Raw genomic sequence first — 21,537 nt, forward strand, 5'->3', positions numbered from 1 at the left:
TTTTAACATTTAATCCTTCCCTTATAAAAATGTAGCTGCTACTTAGAAAAAGTATTCTACTCTATTAATAAATAATAAATGACACAATAAACGTTTGTTTTTGTGACCATTTAAAGAAATATTTTTCTAATTCTTCTCACCTCATTTGATGGCAGAAGAGTATTTGAATGAATGTAAAACTGAATGTAGGCCTGTGTCTGGTTTGTGGAAGGATTTATAAATATGCATTTTATAGAGACAGTATTTCTTTCCCCAATGCCTTACATGTTGCAAGAGAGACTTATGGGGAACTACTCTTTGATGTTGGCCAATGTCCCATCTTTCATGCCAACTGATTTTTGTTGTTTTGTTTTTCCTCCTCTCAGTTATAATTTGGTGGAGGTAAGCACAATTCTGGCTTCAAAACCCCATACACTCTTGTTGCTCTGAGGAGATTAACTTTTCATATTAGCAAACATTTTGTGGTTTGTGATATTCTTCAGCTATTTTATATTTTCTTTGACAGATTTTTAACACCAGTAACTAAGGTCTTCCCAGATGGCATGTGGAAAACCATAGTCACTCTTGTCACTGCTGTTATTTCCCCTTTCTCTCCATTTCCTTCCCTTCTTTTAATTTCTAGTATTCCTTAGAGACCCCATTTTTATTTTGCAAACTCTATTTACTATCCCTAGTATCAAACTATATCAGTGACAAGGCATACAAATCATGTGTATTTATTAGCACTTTATTTTTCATGTAAAAGGTGAGTCTTAGCTAAAAAATAGACAACTTATAAATAGAGAGATATCTTGAATTTTTAAAGGAAAATGACCTTTCCAAAATTTCAAGACACTTCATTTTTGCTAGGGAATAAGTGGTTTTTACACATCAATCACATACATTAGAGTAGTGTAAGTGTTGTTTTTTGTGTTGTTGTCTCTTGACCTCCAAAGGGCGCTGAAATCCACAGAAATGCAGTGAGTAGGTGTTCAAGTGGAATAGGGTTGGAGCGGACTATGCAAGACAGAGGTGTTTCACTTCTACATTCACTTCAGCAGAACTGAGAGGCAGAGACTGGTGAAATGTTTTTAATAATTCACTGTCAATGATATCAAGAGGGCTTGTTCAGTGGCTCATTTAATACACAAAATACTTCTCAGGTCCTGAAGTTTTGGAAATTTCTATAGCTCTTTGCTTGGCTCTTAAAAAATTTAATTTCAACATCTACCAAACCAATATATACATTTTTAAAAGTATATTATTATAAAGTATGTTGCACAGAGTTACAAATATATACCCAGGTCTGCAATGGTGAGGAGTGCCTATAGCCTACTGAAAGGGATGAAACATCAGGCTTCAGAGGAAATCTCACTTCAGAAAACTGTGAATCTGGAAGGACATGAGGGAACACTGTGAAACTCACACATTCTTATTCACTCATGAGAAGTCCAGCATTTGGACTCTTTCTCAATGTGTTGTCCTGAGAAAGCTCAGGGAAGTTACAACCACAATCTAGCAGTTTTGGAGGGTTGGGCCCTTTCTTTCTCCCTAGGTTTACAAGAAGGACTGGATCCTGAAGGAAAAGAGAAATGAGATATCTGAGAGTCAGGCCGTGCCTCCCTTTTTTTCCATGTACTTCAGAATCTCTGCTCAAGTCAGCCCTAAGGGCAGAAGAGATGAATAAGTTTAAATTCTGTTTGAAATTGAAGCTTTAAACTGAATGTAATAATAGACAATGATGGACATTTAGGTTGATTCCATTTCTGCTATTGTGAATGGTGCTGCAATGAACATAAATGTGCATGTATCTTTATAATAGGATTACTTCTATTCCTGTGGGTATATACCCAGTAATAGGATTGCTGGGTCACATGGTATTTCTGCTTTTAGGTCTTTGAGGAATTACCACACTGTCTTCCACAAGGGTTGAACTAATTTACACTGCCACCAACAGTGTAAAAGTGTTACTTTTTTTTCCACAACCTCACCAGCCTATGTTGTTTTTTGACTTCTTAGTAATAGCCATTCTGACAGACGTGAGATGGTATCTTATTGTGGTTTTGATGTGCATTTCTCTAATAATCAGTAACGTGAAGCTTTTTTTCATATGTTTGTTGGTCACATGTATGTCTTCTGGAAGCCATTTTCCTCAGCATACTCACACAGAAACAGAAAACCAAACACTGCATGTTCTCACTTATAAGTGGGAGGTGAATGATGAGAACAGTGGACACATTGCTGGGAAACAACACACACTGGGGCCTGTCAAGGACCATGGGAAGTGTAGCTAAGGGCTGTCCCTTAGCTCTTTCCATGAAATGTAGCTAAGGAATACTGAGCTTAATACCTAGGTAATGGGTTGACCTGTGCAGCAAGCCACGATGGCACGTTTACTTATGTAACAAACCTGCACATCCTGCATATGTACCCCTGAACATAAAATAAAAGTTGAAAAAAAATAATAGACAGTGACTCAAAATGTATGGCATTTGCATATGACATAATTAAGAAGGATGAGAAAACAAAACAAGATTTGAAAGAGCATTGATATGGTTTGACTCTGTGTCCCCACCCAAATCTCATCTTGAACTGTACTTTCGTAATTCCTACATATTGTGGGAGGGCCCCAGTAGGAGATAATTTGAATCATGAGAGCGATTTCCCCCATACTGTTCTTGTGGTAGTGAATAAGTCACAAGATCTGATGGTTTTATCAGGGGTTTTGCTTTTGCATCTCTCTTATTTTTCTCTTGCCACCACCATGTAAGAAGTGTCTTTTGCCTCCCACCATGATTCTGAGGCCTCCCCAGCTATGTGTAAGTCCAATTAAGCCTCTTTTCTTCCCAGTCTTGGGTATATCAGCAGAGTGAAAAAAATAACTAATACAGTAAATTGGTACTGGTAGAGTAGGGCATTGCTGAAAATAAACCAAAAAATGTGGAAGTGACTTTGGAACTGGGTAACAGGCAGAGGTTGGAACAGTTTGGAGGGCTCAGAAGAACACAGGAAAATACGGGAAAGTTTGGAACCTCCTACAGATCTGTTAGATGGATTTGACAAAAATGTTGATAATGATATGAATAGTAAGGTCCAGGCTGAGGTGGTCCCAGATGGAGATGAGGAACTTGTTGGGAACAGGAACAAAGGTAACTCTTGTTATGTTTTAGCAAAGAGACTGGCGTCATTTTCCCCTGCCCTAGACATTTGTGGACCTTTGAACTTGAGAGAGATGATTTAGGGTATCTGGCAGAAGAAATTTTTAAGCAGTAAAGCATTTAAGAGGTGACTTGGGTGCTGTTAAAAGCATTCCATTGTAAAAGGGAAACAGAGCATAAAAGTTCAGAAAATTTGCAGCCTGACGATGCAGTGGAAAAGAAAAACTCATTTTTTTTTCAGGAGAAATTTAAGCTGGCTACAGAAATTTGAATAAGTAACAAGGAGTCGAATGTTAATCCCCAAGACAATAGGAAAAATGTCTCCAGGAAACGTACAAGGTCTTCATGGCAGCCCCTCCTATTACAGACCCTGAAGCCCAGGAGGAAAAAATGGCCTCCTTGGCCAGGCCCAGGGTCCCCATGGTCCCCATGCTGTGTGAGCCTAGGGACTTGATGCCCTGTGTCCCAGCCACTTCAGCTGTCACTAAAGGGGCCAAGGCACAGCTTGGCCCATGGTTTCAGAGGGTGCAAGCCCCAAAGCTTGGCAGCTTCCACATGGTGTTGAGCCGGCAGGTGCACCAAACTCACAAATTGACATTTGTGAACCTCCACCTACATTTCAGAAGAGGTATGGAAATACTTGGATTCCCAGGTAAAAGTTTGCTACAGGGGCAGGGCCCTAATGGAGAACCTCTGCTAGGCCAGTGCAGAAGGGTAATGTGCGATCTGAGCCACCACAGCAAGTCCCTACTGGGGCACCCCCCTAGTGGAGCTGTGAGAAGAGGGCAACCATCCTCCAGACCCCAGAATATGTAGATCCACCTATAGCTTGCACTGTGTGCCTGGAAAAGCTGCAGACACTCAATAGCAGCCCATGAAAGCAGCCAGGAAGAAGGCTGTACCCTGCACAGCCACAGAGGCAGAGCTGCCCAAGACTATGGAAAGCTTCCTTTTGCATCAGCGTTACCTGGATGTGAGACATGGAGTCAAAGGAGATAATTTTGGAGCTTTAAAATTTGACAGCCCCACTAGATTTTAGACTTTCATGGGCCCTATCACCCCTTTGTTTTGGCCAATTTCTCCCATTTGGAATAGCTATATTTAACCAATACCTGTACCCGGATTGTATCTAGGAAGTAACTAGCTTGCTTTTGATTTTACAGGCTCATAGGTAGAAGGGACTTGCCTTGTCTCAGATGAGACTCTGGACTGTGGACTTCTGGATTAATGCTAGAATGAGTTAAGAACTTGGGGGACTGTTGGGAAGGCATGACTGGCTTTGAAATGTGAGGGCACAGGATTTGAAGAGGCCAGGGGCAAAATGATATGGTTTGGCTGTGTCCCTACCCAAATCTCATCTCCCATAATTCCCACGTGTTGTGAGAGGGACCCATTGGAAGATAATTTGAATCATGAGGGAGGTTCCCCCAATACTGTTCTCATGGTAGTGAATAAGTCTCACAGGATCTGAGGGTTTTATCAGATATTTCCTCTTTTGCATCTTTCTCATTTTTCTCTTGTTGCAACCACATAAGCAGTGCCTTCCACCTCCTGCCATGATTCTGAGGGGGCCTCCCAAGCCATGTGAAACTGTAAGTCCAATTAAACCTCTTTTTCTTCCCAGTCTGGAGTATGTCTTTATCAGCAGTGTGAAAATGGACTAATACAAGCATTTATTAATTCAGTTAGCAAATTAATATTTACTGAGCACCTACCACATAGCAGGCATTGCTGTAGTTGGTGGCAATACAGCCATGCACAAAACAAATAAAATGCCTGCCCTCAAGGATCTTAAACTTAAATTTGATTGAGAGCATACTTGAATGCAGTGATTGGAGATAAATTAAACCATTTTTTATATTAACTTCACCTAGATGAAATACATCAATAAACCTGTTAAAAGCAGTATAGAAGAATCTATACTGCTTGTATAATCCTTGTACTTGAAATCTGAATTTCAGCTGTTTTTTTCTCAGATATATATGTTTGCAATTTCTTGCAGTAAATAAATTTTTACAAATGTCTCTTTCTGAGGATAACTCTGTGTTCCATGACTCAATACTTTAAGAATTGCTTATTTTCCTACATTGTCTTTGACTGTATCTGAGAAGGCCATCTGGGCCTTAGGAATGAGTAGCATTTTCAGCTTGTTCTCAGTCCCTAGACTCCTAAGGATCCAATTTTAAGTCTTAAATAGTAACTTTTTTCACCGTTTTCCCAGATCAGTGATTCTTCTAGCATTACGTCTCTCATAAATAGTCAGTCAAATACATTTCCAAGTAAACAAGCCCCAAATTCCTTATGAGACAATTTCCAGAAGCAGGATATGCCTTTGCTGTTTCTCCATCTTGGTTCCACTTTACTTAATTGTGTTCACATATAATTCAAGCTTATCTAACTTTGGCGGAAGGGTCAACATTCTTAATTGTTTCTTCCCGAGTCACTTTTTGTCTAATTTAAAGGATTTGGTTCTCCCTAGACCTTTAGATTTCATCTGAAACATTTATATTTACCTTGGGTTTTAATCGTATGTGTGATGGCAGACCCGTAAGTCTATCTTTCTTCCCCCACCAAAACATTTTGCATTTCTTCTCTCACCATTTGGAGTATGAAATTAGTTGATTGGCTGGCTTTTCCAACATTGCAAGGCCATGAATTTCCGGTAACCTTGCAATCTTGCTTGCCAATGCAAACTCTTTCTTGAACTCCTCTCTTTCTTATCAAGGAGAAGTCAATACAACATGACAAACAATAATAACATTGTTTTGTGTCTTTTTTCTCTCATCCGACAAATTTATTTTATATGTCACCTGTCTCCCAAGTACTGTATTTCAGGTAAAACTTTCACTATTTTTTTTTTATTTTTACCACTGCATAATATTAATTGTCATCTTTCAAGAATGCAAAATAATGTTTCTACTATTCCCTCCTTTGTTTCCAAGAAAAGGTTTACAAACTTTTTAAGTAGCAACCTTCTTCTACGATGAATGACAGTTAGAAGATGGAAAAAATTAGAGTCATATTTTAAAGGGCTAAGGAAGGGATTTTGGGTGAAAAGGCAAGAAAAAGTACTATGGCCTGGGAAATGACAAAGGTGCCTTTGGGATGGAGATAAGAAGCTCTGCAATATAGACTGTGGTAAATTGGGTTTAATCCTATAGGAACTATAGGAAAGGATGTTGTATGTTAGACATTTCTTGACTTTAAATGTCTTTTGAGGGATAGAGGTAAAGAATGAATTTCCTTTTATATTAAACCATTGACACTCAAGCTATGTTGTAGTTTCTCAGAGTTTGAACAGTGGGTTATAATTTCAAAGAAGCCATTCAATACAAATCACAATGGCCTCATTTTAAACTTAAAAAAGTCATTATCATAATTTATGGATGTAATAACACTGACATACTTCTAACAAAATGGTGATCTATTTTGCTTTATTGTAATCTCTGATTAGATGTGCCTAGGATTAACCATGTAGATTTAAGGAACAATTTTCCCTTTATCACAGGTTATCTAGAGATTTTTGTATCTTTTTTTAATGTTGAAGATAATTTTTGAAGTGTGAATGGGAGTAAGACAAGAAATAAAACTCAATTATTGTATTTTTCTTCTTAACCCCAAAAAGTCAGTACAAAAGCCGCAAATATTATACTGTTTTATACCTATCATTTTGATTCACAATCACATTAATTTTCTCTACATTTCTCCAAAGCAGAAATACAGATGGATAGCTTAAAATGGGAGAGTAGGGAGCAGTTAAAAGCAATTACATTTTCAAGCCTGTGATGCTTGGATTGAAAATTTACCAGAGTTCTAAGTCAATTGGATTGAGTAATATATATTAAATATATGTTTGGGACTTTTATTTTGCTGAATTTTGCTCACCGTATTCACCTTTAGACATTTGAAGAATAGAGAATAGTGAAAACTCAAATTTAGGGGCTGAATTTCATAGCCTATTCTAATATATTTTATATTATACAGCATATATTCTTAGAATAAGAGGAGAAAGCAATAGAGTAGTTTAAAGAGCCCAGTGATAAGTTAAGAGATGGTGGTAATTGTCCTTTGACACTAACTATAGCTAGAATTTAACTAGTAACTTATACCTCTCCAAATCCTAATTTTCATCTCTTCATTTGAAAGGACTGATGATTTAATCAAATTCTATTCCACTGTAAAATTTTATTGAAAAATGATTTTGATTAGTTATATGTAACAAAATATTTTCTGGTTTATAATTAGTAAGATCCACAAAATATTAGCTCATTATTATAATTTACTCCCAGTAAGTAAAAAGAACATTTGAACTTGAGTATTCACTCAAGTCCATTTTTCTCTGGAAGAGATGGTTGTTATCTCTGCATGTTCTTTCCCAGTTTTCTTATCAGTAAATAGAGAAAATAAAATAATGTATATATCCATTAAAGCAAACTAATAAACTATGCACTAATAAACTGTGAGGCAAATGTGTACTGCATTATTTTCTCTCTTAATATATACGTAAAGATACTTCTTTCAACCCAAGTCAGTACAAAAGCCACAAATATTATACTGTTTTATACCTATCATTTTGATTCACAGTCACATTAATTTTCTCTACATTTCTCCAAAGCAGAAATACAGATGGATAGCTTAAAATGGGAGGCCCAGCCACAGGCTGGGCACAGTGATTCATACCTATAATTCCAACACTTTGAGAGGCAAAGTTGGGTGGATCGCTTGTGCCTAGGAGTTCGACACCAGCTTGGGCATCATGGCAAAACCCTGTCTTTACCAAAAGAAGAAAAAAAAATAGCTGAGTGTGGCATTGCGCATCTGTAGTCCCAGCTACTTGGGAGGCTGAGGCAGAAGAATCCCTTGAGCCCAGGAGGTGGGGGTTGCAGCGATCTGAGTTTGCACCACTGCACTCCACCCTGGGCAACAGAATGAGACTGTCTCTCCCTCTCTCTCTCTTACACACACACACACAATATTATATAAAATATAATATACATGTATTTTATATGATATAATTTATATATTATATATACACATATATATACTTTATCCAACTTAAGCAGAAATAGAATCATATTTTAAACATAGGAGCCATAGGTAGAGAATGGGAACACCAATAAGGTCATAATATGACTGCTTTAAAAACCAAGGGGAAGTAGTCAATGGTGATACTAACCTGCTTACATGACTTTGTGTTTTGAGGACATCAAAATACAATAATGGCAATAAATTACCAGAAAACTATTCATAAACAATTTTGGTGTTCATAATCACTGTTTCTACTAACACCAAGAAGGTGTTAGTAGGTGAAGCAATACACTTCTAATCATTTTTTGCAAAGCATATCATGTTAGGAATACTGGATGCTAACCAATCATCATTCTGAAAGTAGAGAGGTACATAGGTAAATACATATGTACATATATATGTAGAATCATATGGCTAAGTCTACACACACATGCATTCTTACTGTGTTTTTTAAATGTAGTTTAATGGATTTCTGTGAAATGGAGAAAATTATCAAAAAGGTTTTTCCTAAAAATGTTTGGAAGTTTACTTATTCTGAGTTATCTCTTTTCAAAAAAATACCAAAAAAATGGGAAAATTATCTATTGGGAACTTCCATTGTTCACAAATGTTAAGATATCTTAAGGATTATGGATTTTTTAACAGAAAGCAAGAAAGGCTTTTTTCTTTTTTTGTTGGCCAGCACACATTTTTATAGTGAAACATGACCCCACTTGCACAAAGCTTATATTCTCTTTCAATGCTCATTAAACCCTAAAGAGCTCAACTCACCATTTCATGGATTTGAACTCTTTCTAGTCAGTGTCTTCACATTTATTATTTTGTCCATATGTCCTATTAAAAGTAATAGATAATTCTTCTCTCACTTTCTGACTCTTGTTTTCAATATGGTGCTTGTAACTGATAAAGTGCTTGTAATTGATAAAGTGAGATAAGATGAGATCTTTGTTTGCCCCTTAACTTTGTACTGTGTATTTCATTTGGCATCATGTCCTGGGAAATCCATTAGCTACCCCATTCGGAGAAGTCAGAATTCTCTTCATGTTAAATCAGTGAAAATTGCTGTAACTAAATTTTACCAGTTTCTTCAAACAACTGTGCTTTAATGGAACATTTCCAAAAAGGGATGTATCTTAATGAATGCTATAGGAAAACTCTGAAATACTGAACTTGTGTCAAAAGTGATTTTTTAAATTAGTGAATGCTTGAAAAGCTACTTATACAAAAACAAATCAGAAATATCTGCATGAAAATCCAAATTCAATATTTTCATTTTTTAGTTACCCAGGGCTTATAAACCACTAACTGTATGTGATGATTCTTAATTATGAAAATAAATATACTTTCCATCACATAAAATATAAATATTATAATTATGTGGTATTGTTTAAGTTTTGAAAGCTAAATTTGTAGAGAAATTAATAATTTAAGGTGTTGTATTTTTTCTATTGTATTTAAGTGTATCTCCATAAAACAAGATAAATTCATCTTTACTATCAGTCAAATGTATAATATTTTTTTCACTACTTACTTTGTTTTATCTGGAATGAATGATCTTTCAGGTGTTTTGTTGTTGTTGTTTTTGAGTAAATAGACATAAAAGAGTTAAATGTATTAGTCAATGAAAAATAGACACAATTTTGTTTTATGAGGTAGCAGAAAGAATATTTAAAGAGGTATATTACACAATATTACCAAGTTAGGAAAAACAATGAGGTAGCAATAAAGAAGAAATGGATTGTTTCAGGGCAATGTGATTGATTTGTAAGGAGAAAGTCATATTGTATAAAATGCCTGTTCAAGGTTGGAGTATAAGCATGATTCTTTTCATTTTGTACTACAAATCTCCAACCTAATCTTTCTGAAAGTCTTTCATTAAAAGATGAGATAATGACAATCTCATGCTTCTTGGCTTACCTTCTCATAAACCCTGCTCTCAAACTTTAGAATATTGATTGTTTTCGAATATTATCCATTTGGTGACCACTTTCTTTTCAACAAATATTACTAGAATGCTCAATTATCAGCTGTTAAATCTCTGAACAATGTCCTTTGTCTGGCCAGCTGCTGAAACGTCCAGTTGCTGGGCTTATTTCATCTCAGACACATAGGCAGCCTGCCAATAGCATCACATCCCAGCACCCTTCAAGGGGTCCTGATACCGTCCTTTCAGTGGCCAGCTGTTGCAGTTATAGTTAAACAATTGCCAAACTAAAGGCCACAAAAAACAATGCCTTGTCATTCTTTTTATTTTTGAGCTTTTATCTTGCCCAAGCTTCATCATCAATGTCATATCGCTATGAGCCATAGCCAGCATCTTACAGATCCCTAGAAAGCTTTTAGAAGTTATTTTGTATTCATTGTAGATGGTGAATAATTGAAGCAATCCACCTGCTCTGGGGCTTGTCAGTCAACTTTGATATTGGTAGCGGCATGAGTGACACTGGCTTACTGTTACGAATTTGGGTACTGGTTTTTTAGACATAGAGAAAAATGTATGTTTTAAGATATATCTCTATAGCTAATTTTGCTCCTGAAAAGTATGACTAAGTATTACACTTTTTAGTATTCATTACTGCATTACTATCTTATCCTTAAACATTTATTTCAAATAAGAAAATAAATTGAATTATGTTTATAAAATAAATATGTGCTAAGTGTACAAAAATATTTAAATTATGGCAAATATATAAAGAAGTAAATAATCTATCTCCTTGACATCAAAATAACCACTTTCAAATATTAGACTTTGCTTCTAGTCTTGCCTCTGGAAACTATGTGTATTTCCATTAATAATTTCTTTTTCTCCCAGAGCTTTAATCTGAAGATTAAAAAAATTAACATTTACTGTTACCTTTCCATGTCTATCTTTAGGATTTTACAAACCAAAACAAGCATGTGCAGATAAATATAATTCAGCTTTTTTTAGTTAAAATATTATCTTACTCTATAGTTTTCTGTTTTCATTTAATAAATTTGTGTATTATTTTGGGTAAAGTTATTTTTCTCATAAGTGATATGTTAATAACATTTGCTCATGTCAGTTAAAATATTTAAAAATTTAATTTGAATTAAATATAAATTTCCATCTTCTTTATTAACAATCTTTACTTGATCATTAAAATGATGTTTTGAATTTAGGGCATCTATGTTTTTTATTTTATAAACACAGTTGCAATGAGCAACGTGAATTATAAGTGTGGATGGTTTTGATTATTTATTAAGGTTAGGCTTCTAGAACTAAACTTAATGATTAAAGGACATAAAACTTTAAAAAATCTTGATTCAATAATCATTTGATTATTGAATTTGATTAAATTTCAATTTGATTAAAGATTTAAAAAAGATTTTAAATCTTTTAAGATTTAAAAAATCTTAAAAGAAAGAAAATACATACTCTAAAAAATAATATAAAAAAGTCTGTTTTGACAAAGCATATATCACTATTTTTATGCTATATATTTCTCATTCAAAGATGGTTATTTTTATATTAATTATTTAAATATTCTATATACGGTTACTTTTAAAATATTTTATTGTTGTACGTAAAAAATCAGAAAAAATAGTTGAGAAAATAATTACTACTTGCATTTTATGAATGCATATGTAGAAGATATATGTTAATTTAAATGGATAGGTATATATAAACATGACCACAGATACTAATGCTATGTCTATATAAAATTTGTCACTTTTTGCAAAGTGGAATCAAACCCTAAAAACTGTTTTATAATCAAATAGAGGACATTAACTAGGAGAATAATATAATCTAATCAAACATAGTATTGGGAAAACTGAATTTTTATATTTATAGTCATAAAAATCAGAAGGATCAAGAATTAAGTGCAACTGGATTGAAGATTCAAGTGTAAATAAGAGATAACTTTAAAATAATTAACAACGATTATATTTTTTTGCACAAGACTATATTTTCTTAAACAAGATATAAAATGTAAACAAAATATTAAAGATAAACAATGGTATGTGAAACTGGAAAAACTAAAACGTTGAGACATAGTTTAAAAAACCCAGTTTAAATCATAAAATACATGAAATGTTGGAAAAGTTATTGTGAACAACAAATGTTTATTTATTGCTGTGAGAGTACAAATTGTTCTAAACATTTTGGAGTACTATTTGATTATGTTTAGTCCAATTTAAAAGTCATATAACTTAAGGCATAAGAATAGGAATTGTACTTTTAAGTATCTATTTTAAAAAAGCACTCATACATGTACCTACAAAGTTATATAAAGCTCAACCAGCAGCTTGTATGTCTAAATGGTAGAAAACCAGTAAGATGAACAAACATGCGTGATGAGATTAAACAGTATTCATTTCCTAGTGAGTCTTTATTTGATGGAATTAGGTTTTTAACTTTAAAAAGCTGACAGGGCTTGTCATTTTTCTCTGATTATTTTAAATCACAAAAAATCTAAAATAAAAAAATATACAAATATATATATATATATATATATATACAACAACAATAAAAAGCCCAGTCTCTTATAATAATAATAAAAAAATCTAGTTACAATATTTTCCAAACCTAAGTTCCACCCTGTAGTGAGTGATAAGCCTCTACTCTGAGAACAAGAGTGTAAGTTAGATTACTTTTTCTTTATCTCTCATGGTAACTCACCTTCACAGTTTCTTATCCCTTTACCTTCCAAGAATGGAAGCCTAGGGATGGAACAAAATAAGAGAAATTAGATGACATAACAAGTCTATCCAGGAAGTCATTTGTGGTTACTGACAGAAACTCCCCCACTGCCAGTCATGTCTCACAGCAGTGCCCTCCTTTGGGTCAGGCTCTCTCCCTCTCTGAGGTCTTTCTAGCTTTCCTAGCTTTACTCTGCTGAGTCTATTTTCCTTGCCAAGTGCATTTCATGGAAAGACCTAGAATGACACTCTCCTGTGCACTCTCCTTTCAAAGCTTCCAGCCAGTCTACATAAAACACTAATAATATATATTCATTATTTGTCGTAATAAAATCTTGTCCTAACAAATTCCACTACAACAGAAAGATCTACCTTGGCTTGTCCGTAAGCAGCTAGCTAGTTCACCTCTAGACCTGTAGAGCTGTCAAGAGGGAATTTGACAGTAATACAATGTATTCTTCAACTATAGAAAATGCATAAGGCACTTCCCACATGGCATTCCTTGATTCGATTTCATTAGACTTGAGATGAGGAACATGTACGTTTTATCCCGTGAATGCATAGAAAACCAATAGTGACCACCAAAAGTCCTTTAAAAACTGATAGTCTGTTAGTATCCAAGAAATGCACTTATTCTTAATATGTAGTTAAGACAACAATAGTAACCCCTAGAAATAATAAATGGCTATAAGTAATTTAGTTTATTTCATGTGTATAGCAATAAAATCACTTAGCTTTTAAGAATCATTACAAATATGTGCTGAAACCAATTGTTTATGAAAACAAGAATATTGTTAACTATTTTATCAAAATATAATTTATGATTAAAATAAAAATAATCGATATTATGTAGGGCTAGATATAATTATGTAAAATTATAGAATGGATTGGAGGAAAGTACAATAATGATGACTATGTATTAGTGACTACTATCACCAGGAAATAAAAGAAAAGATTTAAGATGGTAGTTAAATAAATAGCTAATGTGTATATATACAATTTTTTTCTCATTTTTCAATTTTTCTTCAAATGTAAAATTTTAAAATAGTCGTACATATATTAAGTTTTCTTAGAAAAGTCATTTGCAAAAGTATGGTTTTCTATATATGCTTCTCATTTTGATTTTTGTTTCCCTTGTTACAAGTTGTCTTATTTTAAAAATATTTGTATGCACAGTGGTCTGATTGCACTGTGCATATAAGTACTTTTAAAATAAAACAATGCAATCAAACTAGAACTCAGGATTAAGAAACTCACTCAAAACCACTCAACTACATGGAAACTGAACAACCTGCTCCTGAATGACTACTGAGTGCATAACGAAATGAAGGCAGAAATAAAGATGTTCTCTGAAACCAATGAGAACAAAGACACAACATACCAGAATCTCTGGGACACATTTAAAGCAGTTTGTAGAGGGAAATTTATAGCACTAAATGTCCACAAGAGAAAGTAGGAAAGATCTAAAATTGACACCCTAACATCACAATTAAAAGAGCTAGAGAAGCAAGAGCAAACACATTCAAAAGCTAGCAGAAGGCAAGAAATAACTAAGATCAGAGTAGAACTGAAGGAAATAGAGACACAAAAAACCCTTCAAGAAAATCAATGAATCCAGGAGCTGGTTTTTTGAAAAGATCAACAAAATGGATAGACCACTAGCAAGACTAATAAAGAAGAAAAGAGAGAAGAATCAAATAGACGCAAATAAAAATGACAAAGGGGATATCACCACCGATCCCACAGAAATACAATCTACCATCAGAGAATACTACAAACACCTCTATGTAAATAAACTAGAAAATCTAGAAGAAATGGACAAATTCCTGGACACATACACCCTTCCAAGACTAAACCAGGAAGAAGTTGAATCTCTGAATAGATCAATAACAGGCTTTGAAATTGAGGCAATAATTAATAGCTAACAAACCAAAAAAAGTCCAGGACCAGATAGATTCACAGCCAAATTCTACCAGAGGTACAAGGATGAGCTGGTACCATTCCTTCTGAAACTATTCCAATCAACAGAAAAAGAGGGAATACGCCCTAACTCATTTTATGAGGCCAGCATCATCCTGATACCAAAGCCTGGCAGAGACACAACAAAAAAAGAGAATTTTAGACCAATATCCCTGATGAACATCGATGCAAAAATCCTCAATAAAATACTGGCAAACCGAATCCGGCAGCACATCAAAAAGCTTATCCACCATGATCAAGTGGGCTTCATCCCTGGGATGCAAGGCTGGTTCAACATATGCAAATCAATAAAGGTAATCCAGCATATAAACAGAACCAAAGACAAAAACCACAAGATTATCTCAATAGATGCAGAAAAGGCCGTTGACAAAATTCAACAATGCTTCATGCTAAAAACTCTCAACAAATTAGGTATTGATGGGACATATCTCAAAGTAATAAGAGCTATTTATGACAACCCCACAGCCAATATCATACTGAATGGACAAAAACTGGAAGCATTCCCTTTGAAAACTGGCACAAGACAGGGATGCCCTCTCTCAGCACTCCTATTCAACATAGTGTTGAAAGTTCTGGCCAGGGCAATCAGGCAGGAGAAAGAAATAAAGGGCATTCAATTAGGAAGAAAGGAAGTCAAATTGTCCCTGTTTGCAGATGACATGAATTGTATATCTAGAAAACCCCATCGTCTCAGCCCCAAATCTCCTTAGGCTGGTAAGCAACTTCAGCAAAGTCTCAGGATACAAAATCAATGTGCAAAAATCACAAGCATTCTTATACACCAAAAACAGACAAACAGAGAGCCAAATCATGAGTGAACTCCCATTCACAATTGCTTCAAAGAGAATAAAATACCTAGGAATTCAACTCACAAGGGATGTGAAGGATCTCTTCAAGGAGAACTTCAAACCACTGCTCAATGAAATAAAAGAGGATACAAACAAATGGAAGAACATTCCATGCTCATGGGTAGGAAGAATCAATATCATGAAAATGGCCATACTGCCCAAGGTAATTTATAGATTCAATGCCATCCCCATCAAGCCACCAATGACTTTCTTCACAGAATTGGAAAAAACTACTTTAAAGTTTATATGGAACCAAAAAAGAGCCCACATCGCCAAGTCAAACCTAAGCAAAAAGAACAAAGCTGGAGGCATCACGCTACCTGACTTCAAACTATACTACAAGGCTACAGTAACCAAAACAGCATGGTACTGGTACCAAAACAGAGATATAGACCAATGGAACAGAACAGAGCCCTCAGAAATAATACCACACATCTAAAGCCATCTGATCTTTGACAAACCTGACAAAAACAAGCAATGGGGAAAGGATTCCCTATTTAATAAATGGTGCTGGAAAAACTGGCTAGCCATATATAGAAAGCTGAATCTGGATCCCTTCCTTACACCTTATACAAAAATTAATTCAAGATGGATTAAAGACTTCAATGTTAGACCTAAAACCATAAAAAACCCTAGAAGAAAATCCAGGCGATACCATTCAGGACATAGGCATGGGCAAGGACTTCACGTCTAAAACACCAAAAGCAATGGCAACAAAAGCCAAAATTGACAAATGGGATCTAATTCAACTAAAGAGCTTCTGCACAGCAAGAGAAACTACCATCGGAGTGAACAGGCAACCTATAGAATGGGAGAAAATTTTTGCAATCTACTCATCTGACAAAGGGCTAATATCCAGAATCTACAATGAACTCAAACAAATTTACAAGAAAAAAACAAACAACCCCATCAAAAAGTGGCAAAGGATAGGAACAGACACTTCTCAAAAGGAGACATTTATGCAGTCAACAGACACATGAAAAAATGCTCATCATCACTGGCCATCAGAGAAATGCAAATCAAAACCTCAATGAGATACCATCTCACACCAGTTAGAATGGCAGCCATTAAAAAGTCAGGAAACAACAGGTGCAGGAGAGGATGTGGAGAAATAGGAACACTTTTACACTGTTGGTGGGATGGTAAATTAGTTCAACCACTGTGGAAGGCAGTGTGGCGATTCCTCAGGGATTTAGAGCTAGAAATACCATTTGACCCAGCCATCCCATTACTGGGTATATACCCTAAAGATTATAAATCATGGTGCTATAAAGACACATGCACACGTACATTTATTGCGGCACTATTCACAATAGCAAAGACTTGGAACCAACCCAAATGTCCAACAATGATAGACTGGATTAAGAAAATGTGGCACATATACACCATGGAATACTAGGCAGCCGTAAAAAAGTATGAGTTCATGTCCTTTGTAGGGACATGGACGAAGCTGGAAACCATCATTCTCAGCAAACTATCGCAAGGACAAACAACCTAACACTGCATGTTCTCACTCATAGTTGGGAACTGAACAATGAGAACACATGGACACAGGAAGGGGGACATCACACACTGGGGCCTGTTGTGGGGTGGGGGGAGGGTGGTGGGATAGCATTAGTAGATATACCTAATGTAAATAATGAGTTAATGGGTGCAGCACACCAACATGGCACATGTATACATATGTAACAACCCTACACATTGTGCACATGTACCCTAGAACTTAAAGTATAATTTAAAAAAGAGAGAAAATATATATATATATATATATATATATATATATATATATTTGTAAGTACCACTAAAGAGCAAAAGACTTACTTACCTATGTGAAAGGGAAAGAATAACTGAAGGAGGAAGACCCATGAAAATAAAGGAAGAGAATGTGATCAATACTAAAACCAGGGAAGTCATTTTTCCTGTGACATTAGAAAGGACACCTCCATTTGTAATACAGATCTAACCAAGGAAAGGTGGATGTAAATATTATTTTAGATGTGCAATAGAGGGAGCTATTATTTACTTAAATATATGTTTTTTCTTGTAATGAATTTCTTCTACCATACTTCCTGCAATTTATCTGTTTCAGATCACTGTAGAAGAGCAGTTTAAGTAATAACAGACATAATCTATGTGAAAAAATAAACATGTTTAACCTATGAACCAAAAGTAAGGGAATGGCTTTCAAGGCAGATAAATTATCGTAATTTAAAACCCACTTTTCTCCACACCTTGGAGAAGAAAGGGCAATTTTGGCATTTTGTAGACAGTGTTTCCTAAATTGGTGGAATAAGTATTTATTGCCACAATCTTGATAAAGTTACAATTTTCAAAGATTATGCAATGGCATTTGCCTATTAATTTTCTTCATCTTGCACAAAAAGCTATATGTTTCTTTCACATATTTTGATATTTCATGCTTGTTTTTCTGTAATTGTAATAATTATAATGTCTTAAGATTTAACTCAAGGGCTAAGGAATGTTTTTCCTTGTTCATTTAAATCATTCCAAGAAAGTGGGTTAGAAAAAGGCCTATGTGACTTTTAATATAATTTATTTATCATCTGTCATCTTTCACAGTTTCACATAATTCTTATTTGTAATCTCAAAGTATGCATACTGATTTGTTTTTTTAATTTTTTCCTTACTGTGCTTTGAAAAGTTAATCACTTCATGCATTTAAAAAAATGAAATCAATATTATCAATTTGTTTAAATGTTCCCCTCCTTTAGTTACCCTTAAAGATCTTGGAATGTATATATTTCTTTGACACATGTGGACAGTGGCATGATAATTATTTTCAGTATTATAAATGCTCCCTTGATGCATTTCATCTCTAATCAATATTATAGAGGCAACAAAATGTAAAGTATATATTGAGGGTGAGCCTGACATTATCCATAGACTCATGCCATGGCCTTAGATAATCAACATATCCACCTGTATTAGTCCATTCTCAAGCTGCTGTAATTATGTACCTGAGACTGGGTAATTTATAAAGGAAAGAGGTTTAACTGACTCACAGATCTGCAGGGCTGGAGTAGCCTCTGGAAACTTACAATCATGGCAGAAGGGGAAGCAAACACATCCTTCTTCACATGGAGACAGCGAGAAGTGCAGAGCAAAGCTGGGGAAAGGCCTCTCATAAAACCATCACATCTCAGGAGAGTTCACTCACTATCATGAAAACAATAGGAAGATAACCACCCTGTGATTAAACTACCTCCCACTTGGTCCCTCCCACAACATGTGGGGATTATGGGAACTACAATTCAAGATGAGATTTAGGTGGCGACACAACCAAACTAAATCATTCAAACCCTAGACCCTCCCAAATCTATGTCCTCACATTTCAAAATACAATCATGCCTTCCCAACAGTTACCCAAAGTCTTAATGCATTCCAGCATTAACTTAAACGTTCAAGTTCGAAGTCTCATCTGAGACAAGGCAAGTCCCTTCCACCTTTGAGCTTATAAAATCAAAAGCAAGTTAGTTACTTCATAGATACAATGGAGGTACAGGCATTGAGTAAATATACTCATTCCAAATGAGAAAGTTGCTGAAACAAAGGGGCTACAGACCCCATGCAACTCTGAAAATCGATAGGGCAATCACTAAACCTTAAAAGTCCAAAATGATCCCCTTTGACTCCATATCTCATATCCAAGTCACACTGATACAAGAGGTGGGCTCCTTCAGCCTTGGGCAGCTCTGCCCCTGTGGCTTTGCAGGTACAGCCTCCCTCTCAGCTGCTTTCATGGGCTGGCATTGACTGCCTATGGCTTTTTCAGGTGTGCAGTGGGAACTGTTAGTGGATCTGCAATTCTGAGGTCTGGAGCATGGTGGCCTTCTTCTCAGCTCCACCAAGTAGTGCCCCAGTGGGAACTCTGTGGGGGCTTCAACCCCACATTTTCCTTCCGCACTGCCCTAGCAGAGGTTCTCCATGAGGGCTCCCACCCTTGCCACAGACTTTGGCCTGGACATCCAGGCATTTCCATACATCCTCTGAAATCTAGGCAGAGGTTCCCAAGACTCAATTCTTGACTTCTGCACACTTGCAGGCCCAACACCATATGGAAGCTGCCAAGGTTTGGGGCTTGCACTCTCTGAAGCAATGGCTTGAGCTGTTGGCCCCTTTTAGCCATGGCTGGAGTGGCTGGGAAACAGGGCACCATGTCCCAAGCCTGCATAAAACAGCAAGGCCTTGGGCCAGGCCCACAAAACCCATTTTTTTATCCTATGTCTCCAGGCTTGTGATGGGAGAGACTGCTGTGAAGATCTCTGACATACCCTGGAAACATTTTTCCCATTGTCATGGAGGTTAACATTTGGCTCCTCATTATGCAAAATTTTGCAGCCACTTGAATTTCTACTCAGAAGATGGCTTTTTCTTTTCTATCTCATTGTCAGGCTGTAAATTTTTCAAACTTTTTTGTTCTGCTTCATCTTGAATGCTTTGCTACTTAGATATTTCTTCTGACAGATACCCTAAATCGTCTCTCTCAAGTTCAAAGTTCCAAAGATCTCTAGGGTAGGGGAAAGTGCCGCCAGTCTCTTTGCATAGCAAGAGTGACCATTACTTCAGTTTCCAAAAAGCTTCCTTATCTCCATCTGAAACCATCTCAACCTCAATATTATTGTCCATATTACTATCAGCATTTTGGTCAAAGCCATTCAACAAGTCTCTAGGTAGTTCCAAACTTTCCCACATCTTCCTGTCTTCTGAGCCCTCCAAATCTCTTGGAAGTTCCAAAGTTTCCACATTTTCCTATCTTCTTCTGAGCCCTCCAACTGTTCCAACCTCTGCCTGTTATCCAGTTCCGAAGCTGCTTCCACATATTTAGGTATCTTTACAGCAGTGCCCCATTACCTGTTACCAATTTATTGTATTTGTCCATTCTCAAGTTGCTATAAGGACTTACCTGATAATGGGTAATTTATAAAGAAAAGAGGTTTAATTGACTTACAGTTCCCCAGGGCTGGGAAAGCCTCAGGAAACCTACAATCATGGTGGAAAGGGAAGAAGACATGTCTTTTTCACATAGAGGGAGCAAGAAGTGCAGAGCAAAGTCAGGGGAAAGCCCCTTATAAAACCATCACATCTCATGAGAACTCACTTACCATCAAGAGAACAGCATGGAGGTAATGTCCCTGTTATTCAATTACCTCCCACTGGGTCCCTCCCATGACACCTGGGGATTACGGGAGCTATAGTTCAAGATAAAATTTGAGTGGGAACACAGCCAAACCATATCACTACCTTTATTTTATCTGACCACAAAATATTACAAAATAATAATATCAGTAATAATCTCAAAGAAACATAGAGAAGATTAATAAAACACAGTTTTAAGGACACTATTTGAGATGCTTTGTGTAAGCCGAAAATATTCCTATTCGAGAAATAAAATATGGTTTGCAAACTGTAATTTGGATATTCCATGATGACACATACAAAGAAAACTACAATATTTCCTTAGCTTTACATATAGATTTATAATTTATCAAGTACTTATATATATATGATATTGTTTTAGTGGCTTATTTCTATTTTATTATTATTAAACAGCTGTTCTTTGAAGAAAATATTGAAAATGTAGAAAAAACATAAAGAATAAAACCTCAGAATGCACCTCCAAGATACAACCAAAATTCATATTTGTTTTTATTTATTTGTTTATTTATTTAAGACAAGTTTTGTCTCTATTACCTAGACTGGAGGGCAGTGGTGCAATCTCGGCTCACTGCAACCTCTGCCTCCTGGGCTTAAGCCATCCTCCCACCTCATCCTCCTGTGTATCTGGGAATATAGGCATGTGCCACCACACCCAGTTAATTTTGTACTTTTTGTAGAGACAGGGTTTTGCCATGTGGCCCAGG

The sequence above is a fragment of the Nomascus leucogenys genome, chromosome 3, assembly GCF_006542625.1.
Source record: "Nomascus leucogenys isolate Asia chromosome 3, Asia_NLE_v1, whole genome shotgun sequence".
In the NCBI taxonomy this organism is placed as follows: domain Eukaryota; kingdom Metazoa; phylum Chordata; class Mammalia; order Primates; family Hylobatidae; genus Nomascus; species Nomascus leucogenys.